Source organism: Pseudophryne corroboree, chromosome 12 (assembly GCF_028390025.1).
Source record: "Pseudophryne corroboree isolate aPseCor3 chromosome 12, aPseCor3.hap2, whole genome shotgun sequence".
In the NCBI taxonomy this organism is placed as follows: Eukaryota; Metazoa; Chordata; class Amphibia; order Anura; family Myobatrachidae; genus Pseudophryne; species Pseudophryne corroboree.
The window spans coordinates 61,509,080-61,517,250 of NC_086455.1; the positions used below are offsets into that span (position 1 = coordinate 61,509,080).

General features: G+C 49.5%; 1 pseudogene; it reads left to right on the top strand.

The window, feature by feature from the left end:
- Positions 1–973: 973 nt before the first annotated feature.
- Positions 974–1,091, top strand: LOC134981811 (5S ribosomal RNA; annotated as a pseudogene).
- The last annotated feature ends 7,080 nt before the right edge of the window (positions 1,092–8,171 follow it).

Here is an 8,171-nt window from a genome sequence, read left to right on the forward strand (position 1 = left end):
GAAGTGACGCCTGCGGTTCACCATGCGTCCCAATCCATCCCTAAATACCACGGGAACAACTGCTCTCTAATGGTGCCCCATATGATACATGTGTGCCACTGAATATTTATCTTATCTCCTTACATTACTTAGTAGCGCCGCACGGTTTACTTCCAGTATTACCGGAAGTGACGCCTGCATTCCACTGTGCGTTCCACCCCGGCTCCGGCGCAACTGGCGCCTTGTACTCTGTGGAAGCCACTGTATTTGAAGTTTACTACGAGCACTATGCTCTCCGATGGTGCCCCACATGACATGTGTGCTACTTGATGTCTATCCTATGCCCACATTGCTTAGTAGTGCTGCGCGGCTCACTTCCGGTATTACCGGAAGTGACGCCTGCGTTCCACCGTGCGTTCCACCCTGGCTCCGGCATTAACTGGAGGCGGGACTGATGCCTTTTTAGGTATATAATAGGGGCCTGTGAGGCTCTTATCTGGTGCTCCAGTTTCCTACCACCACTTTGACTTATGCTGCACTGCTGAACCTGTTGATTGTGTTGCCGTATACCTTGAAAAAGGTCCTTGTGTGGACCGAAACGTTGGACACTTCCTGGAAACTGTGAGATTGACTTTGAAATAAATGTGAACCTTTTTTTGATTTTTGATACTCTAGTCTGGAGAGTGCTATCTTTTCCACATAGTGGAGATACTGTATGTTGTACTATGGGTCCCATCTTATATTAGGTTGGACCTTGATTGGCACCCCAGCAGCTGCCTGTGTTGAGTGAGAGTGCAGGGATACCTACCCATGTATAGACCCAATCCGGTTAGCCGCATTGTTTCTTTTTCTTGCACCCACCTTGTATTATACTATTTACTTGTAGTAGGTACTGTTAGCACTGGATTCATCATTTTGGGATACATACGTGTTTATTATGTGTCAGGGTATGTTTGTCTAATGGTACGGTCTGATTATCTGTCTATTTGGTTGTATTTACTGTCATACCACACTGGTCAAGCCCGATACCATCCGAACTTGGAAGTTAATCAGTGCTGGGCCTGGTCAGTACACGCTAGGGGGACCTCGTGGAATACCAGGAACGGTAAGTAACAGTACCCGCACAGACAGGTGTGCTATTGTTGCACCAATCCACTGGTATGGCGCAGGGCCAAGTGGGTTTTCTCGATGACAATCTACTCGCACAGGCTGAACATGGTGTGATTTCCCTCACGGACGAGGATGCAGAGAAAGTCTTATTTGACCAACTAGACTTTGACACACTCCTGGCTGAGACCCCGACTGATTTATACCATCAACTCCTCAGACTTAGGAGAATGGAAATAGACCTTACCCTACACGGACAGTTTTTGTCCGAATATCATAGGAAGAAACAGATACCCAGGGGTTTCAGGGTCAACAACATCCCGACATTAGGTAGAAATAACCCCACTTTTTGTAGCCGGTGGTGTGAATAAGTGCCACCTGGACCTTATGCTTTTGGTCATAGAGGAGGTCGGTACCGAGTTGAAGAAAGTTAAAGCACAAATTAATATCTTCAACGATACACACCTGGTCACCATTAGGAACGACAAGACTAACAACTTGATCGATAAATTGCAGACCCAGGTAGACACCTATAAAAAATAAGAATTTACTCACCGGTAATTCTATTTCTCGTAGTCCGTAGTGGATGCTGGGAACTCCGTAAGGACCATGGGGAATAGCGGGCTCCGAAGGAGGCTGGGCACTCTAGAAAGATTTAGGACTACCTGGTGTGCACTGGCTCCTCCCACTATGACCCTCCTCCAAGCCTCAGTTAGGACACCGTGCCCGGACGAGCAGACATAATAAGGAAGGATTTAGAATCCCGGGTAAGACTCTTACCAGCCACACCAATCACACCGTGCAACTCGTGATACTATATCCAGTTTGACAGTATGAAAACAACTGAGCCTCTCAACAGATGGCTCAACAATAACCCTTTAGTTAACAATAACTATTTACAAGTATTGCAGACAATCCGCACTTGGGATGGGCGCCCAGCATCCACTACGGACTACGAGAAATAGAATTACCGGTGAGTAAATTCTTATTTTCTCTAACGTCCTAGTGGATGCTGGGAACTCCGTAAGGACCATGGGGATTATACCAAAGCTCCCAAACGGGCGGGAGAGTGCGGATGACTCTGCAGCACCGAATGAGAGAACTCCAGGTCCTCCTCAGCCAGGGTATCAAATTTGTAGAATTTTGCAAACGTGTTTGCCCCTGACCAAGTAGCTGCTCGGCAAAGTTGTAAAGCCGAGACCCCTCGGGCAGCCGCCCAAGATGAGCCCACCTTCCTTGTGGAATGGGCATTTACAGATTTTGGCTGTGGCATGCCTGCCACAGAATGTGCAAGCTGAATTGTACTACAAATCCAGCGAGCAATAGACTGCTTAGAAGCAGGAGCACCCAGCTTGTTGGGTGCATACAGGATAAACAGCGAGTCAGATTTTCTGACTCCAGCCGTCCTGGAAACATATATTTTCAGGGCCCTGACAACGTCTAGCAACTTGGAGTCCTCCAAATCCTTAGTAGCCGCAGGCACCACAATAGGCTGGTTCAGGTGAAACGCTGACACCACCTTAGGGAGAAACTGGGGACGAGTCCTCAATTCTGCCCTATCCATATGAAAAATCAGATAAGGGCTTTTACATGATAAAGCCGCCAATTCTGACACTCGCCTGGCTGAAGCCAGGGCCAATAACATGACCACTTTCCACGTGAGATATTTCAGATCGACGGTGTTTAGTGGCTCAAACCAATGTGATTTTAAGAAACTCAACATCACGTTGAGATCCCAAGGTGCCACAGGAGGCACAAATGGGGGCTGAATATGCAGCACTCCTTTCACAAATGTCTGAACTTCAGGTACTGAAGCTAGTTCTTTTTGAAAGAAAATCGACAGAGCCGAGATCTGTACTTTAATGGAGCCTAGTTTTAGGCCCATATTCACTCCTGCTTGCAGGAAATGCAGAAATCGACCTAGTTGAAATTCCTCTGTTGGGGCCTTTTTGGCCTCGCACCATGCAACATATTTCCGCCATATGCGGTGATAATGCTTTGCTGTAACATCTTTCCTGGCCTTAATAAGCGTAGGAATGACTTCTTCCGGAATACCCTTTTCCTTTAGGATCCGGTGTTCAACCGCCATGCCGTCAAACGCAGCCGCGGTAAGTCTTGGAACAGACAGGGCCCCTGTTGTAGCAGGTCCTGTCTGAGCGGTAGAGGCCACGGGTCCTCTGAGAGCATCTCTTGAAGTTCCGGGTACCACGCTCGTCTTGGCCAATCCGGAACCACGAGAATGGTGTTTACTCCTCGCTTTCTTATTATTCTCAATACCTTTGGTATGAGAGGCAGAGGAGGGAACACATAAACCGACTGGTACACCCACGGTGTCACTAGAGCGTCCACAGCTATCGCCTGAGGGTCCCTTGACCTGGCGCAATATCTTTTTAACTTTTTGTTGAGGCGGGACGCCATCATGTCCACCTGTGGTTTTTCCCAACGGTTTACCAGCATCTGGAAGACTTCTGGATGAAGTCCCCACTCTCCCGGGTGGAGGTCGTGTCTGCTGAGGAAGTCTGCTTCCCAGTTGTCCACTCCCGGAATGAACACTGCTGACAGAGCTAGTACATGATTCTCCGCCCAACGGAGAATTCTTGTGGCTTCCGCCATCGCCATCCTGCTTCTTGTGCCGCCCTGTCGATTTACATGGGCGACTGCCGTGATGTTGTCTGACTGGATCAGCACCGGCTGGTGTAGGAGCAGGGAGTTTGCTTGACTTAGGGCATTGTAGATGGCCCTTAGTTCCAGAATATTTATGTGAAGGGAAGTCTCCTGACTCGACCATAGTCCTTGGAAGTTTCTTCCCTGTGTGACTGCCCCCCAGCCTCGAAGGCTGGCATCCGTGGTCACCAGGACCCAGTCCTGTATGCCGAACCTGCGGCCCTCTAGAAGATGGGCACTCTGCAGCCACCACAGTAGCGACACCCTGGTTCTTGGAGACAGGGTTATCAAGCGATGCATCTGAAGATGCGATCCGGACCACTGGTCCAACAGGTCCCACTGAAAGATTCTGGCATGGAACCTGCCGAAGGGAATTGCTTCGTAAGAAGCCACCATCTTTCCCAGGACCTGCGTGCAGCGATGCACTGATACCTGTTTTGGTTTCAGGAGGTCTCTGACTAGAGATGACAACTCCCTGGCTTTCTCCTCCGGGAGAAACACTTTTTTCTGGACTGTATCCAGAATCATACCCAGGAACAGTAGCCGTGTTGTCGGAACCAGCTGTGACTTTGGGATATTCAGAATCCAGCCGTGCTGGTGCAGCACTTCCTGGGATAGTGCTACTCCCACCAACAACTGTTCCTTGGACCTCGCTTTTATTAGGAGATCGTCCAAGTACGGGATAATTAAAACTCCCTTTCTTCGAAGGAGTATCATCATTTCCGCCATAACCTTGGTAAATACTCTCGGTGCCGTGGACAGTCCAAACGGCAGCGTCTGGAATTGGTAATGGCAATCCTGTACCACAAATCTGAGGTACTCCTGGTGAGGATGGTAAATGGGGACATGCAAGTAAGCATCCTTGATGTCCAGGGATACCATGTAATCCCCCTCGTCCAGGCTTGCAATAACCGCCCTGAGCGATTCCATCTTGAACTTGAATTTCTTTCTGTATGTGTTCAAGGATTTCAAATTTAGAATGGGTCTCACCGAACCGTCCGGTTTCGGTACCACAAATAGTGTGGAATAATAACCCCGGCCTTGTTGAAGTAGGGGTACCTTGATAATCACCTGCTGAGAATACAGCTTGTGAATTGCCGTTAGCACCGCCTCCCTGTCTGAGGGAGCAATTGGCAAGGCAGATTTTAGGAACCGGTGGGGTGGGGACGCCTCGAATTCCAGCTTGTACCCCTGAGATACTATTTGCAGGATCCAGGGATCCACCTGTGAGCGAACCCACTGATCGCTGAAATTTTTGAGGCGACCCCCCACCGTACCTGGCTCCGCCTGTGGAGCCCCACCATCATGCGGCGGACTTGGAAGAAGAAGCGGGGGAGGACTTTTGTTCCTGGGAACCTGCTGTTTGTTGCAGCCTTTTTCCCTTACCTCTGCCTCTGGACAGAAAAGACCCGCCTTTTCCACGCCTGTTTTTCTGGGTCCGAAAGGACTGAACCTGATAAAACTGCGCCTTTTTAGGCTGTGAGGGGGCATGGGGTAAAAATGCTGACTTCCCAGACGTTGCTGTGGAAACTAGGTCCGAGAGACCATCCCCAAATAATTCCTCACCCTTATATGGCAACACTTCCATGTGCTTTTTAGAATCTGCATCTCCTGTCCACTGGTGAGTCCATAAGCCTCTCCTAGCAGAAATGGACAATGCACTTACTTTAGATGCCAGTCGTCAGATTTCCCTCTGTGCATCTCTCATATATAAGACTGAGTCTTTTATATGGTCTATGGTTAACAGGATCGTGTCTCTGTCTAATGTGTCAATATTTTCTGACAGTTTATCTGACCAAGTAGCGGCAGCACTGCACATCCAAGCTGACGCAATAGCTGGCCTAAGTATAATGCCTGTGTGTGTATATACAGACTTCAGGATCGCCTCCTGCTTTCTATCAGCAGGTTCCTTGAGGGCGGCCGTATCCGGAGACGGTAGTGCCACCTTTTTAGACAAACGTGTGAGCGCTTTATCCACTCTAGGGGGTGTTTCCCAACGTGACCTATCCTCTGGCGGGAAAGGGAACGCCATTAGTACCTTCTTAGGAATTACCAATTTTTTATCAGGGAAAGCCCACGCTTCTTCACACACTTCATTTAATTCATCTGATGGGGGAAAAACTACGGGTAGTTTTTTCTCTCCAAACATAATACCCTTTTTAGTGGTACCAGTAGTTATATCAGAAATGTTTAACACCTCTTTCATTGCCTCAATCATACAGTGAATGGCCTTAGTGGGCATCAGGTTTGACTCATCGTCGTCGACACTGGTGTCAGTATCAGTGTCGACATCTGGGTCTGCTTGAGGTAGCGGGCGTTTTAGAGCCCCTGACGACCCATGCGACGCCTGGGCAGGCACGAGCTGAGAAGTCGGCTGTCCCACATTTGGCATGTCGTCGATTTTCTTATATAAGGAGTCTATACGTGCACTCATTACTTTCCATAAGCCCATCCACTCAGGTGTCTGCCCCGCAGGGGGTGACATCCCTTCTAAAGGCATCTGCTCCGCCTCCACATCATTATCCTCATCAAACATGTCGACACAGCCGTGCCGACACACCGCACACACACAAGGAATGCTCCGAATGAGGACAGGACCCACAAAAGCCCTTTGGGGGGACAGAGTGAGAGTATGCCAGCACACACCAGAGCGCTATATAATGCAGGGACTAACTGAGTTATGTCCCCTATAGCTGCTTTTTATATTATATATGTATTGCGCCCAAATTTAGTGCCCCCCCTCTCTGTTTTTACCCATCAAGGATGCTTACCTGCATGTCCCCATTTACCATCCTCACCAGGAGTACCTCAGATTTGTGGTACAGGATTGTCATTACCAATTCCAGACGTTGCCGTTCGGTCTGTCCACGGCACCGAGGGTATTTACCAAGGTAATGGCCGAAATGATGATACTCCTTCGAAAAAAGGGAGTTTTAATTATCCCATGCTTGGACGATCTCCTGATAAAGGCAAGGTCCAGGGAGCAGTTGTTGGTCGGTGTAGCACTATCTCGGGAAGTGCTACAACAGCACGGTTGGATTCTAAATATTCCAAAGTCACAGCTGGTCCCTACGACACGTCTACTGTTCCTGGGAATGGTTCTGGACACAGACCAGAAAAAAGTATTTCTCCCGGAGGAGAAAGCCAAGGAGCTGTCATCTCTAGTCAGAGGCCTCCTGAAACCAAAACAGGTGTCGGTGCATCACTGCACGCGAGTCCTGGGAAAAATGGTAGCTTCCTACGAAGCAATTCCATTCGGCAGGTTCCATGCAAGAACCTTTCAGTGGGACCTGTTGGACAAGTGGTTCGGATCGCATCTTCAGATGCATCGGCTGATAATAACCCTGTCTCCAAGGATCATGGTGTCTCTGCTGTGGTGGCTACAGAGGGCTCATCTTCAAGAGGGCCGCAGATTCGGCATACAGGACTGGGTCCTGGTTACCACGGATGCCAGCCTTCGAGGCTGGGGGGCAGTCACACAGGGAAGAAACTTCCAGGGACTGTGGTCAAACCAGGAGATTTCCCTACACATAAATATTCTGGAACTGAGGGCCATTTACAATGCCCTAAGTCAAGCAAGACCCCTGCTTCAAAACCAGCCGGTACTGATTCAGTCAGACAACATCACGGCGGTCGCCCATGTAAACCGACAGGGCGGCACAAGAAGCAGGGTGTCGATGGCAGAAGCCACAAGGATTCTCCGATGGACGGAAAATCACGTGTTAGCACTGCCAGCAGTGTTCATTCCGGGAGTGGACAACTGGGAAGCAGACTTCCTCAGCAGGCACGACCTCCACCCGGGAGAGTGGGGACTTCATCCAGAAGTCTTCCAAATGATTGTAAACCGTTGGGAAAAGCCACAGGTGGACATGATGGCATCCCGCCTCAACAAAAAGCTAAAAAGATATTGCGCCAGGTCAAGGGACCCTCAGGCGATAGCTGTGGACGCTCTAGTGACACCGTGGGTGTACCAGTCGGTTTATGTGTTCCCTCCTCTGCCTCTCATACCCAAGGTACTGAGAATAATAAGAAGGAGAGGAGTAAGAACTATACTCGTGGTTCCGGATTGGCCAAGAAGTGCTTGGTACCCAGAACTTCAAGAAATTATCTCAGAGGACCCATGGCCTCTGCCGCTCAGACAGGACCTGCTGCAGCAGGGGCCCTGTCTGTTCCAAGACTTACCGCGCCTGCGTTTGACGGCATGGCGGTTGAACACCGGATCCTAAAAGAAAAGGGCATTCCGGAGGAAGTCATTCCTACGCTGATTAAAGCCAGGAAAGATGTAACCGCAAAACATTATCACCGCATATGGCGGAAATATGTTGCTTGGTGTGAGGCCAGGAAGGCCCCAACGGAGGAATTTCAGCTGGGTCGATTTCTGCACTTCCTACAGTCAGGGGTGACTATGGGCCTAAAATTGG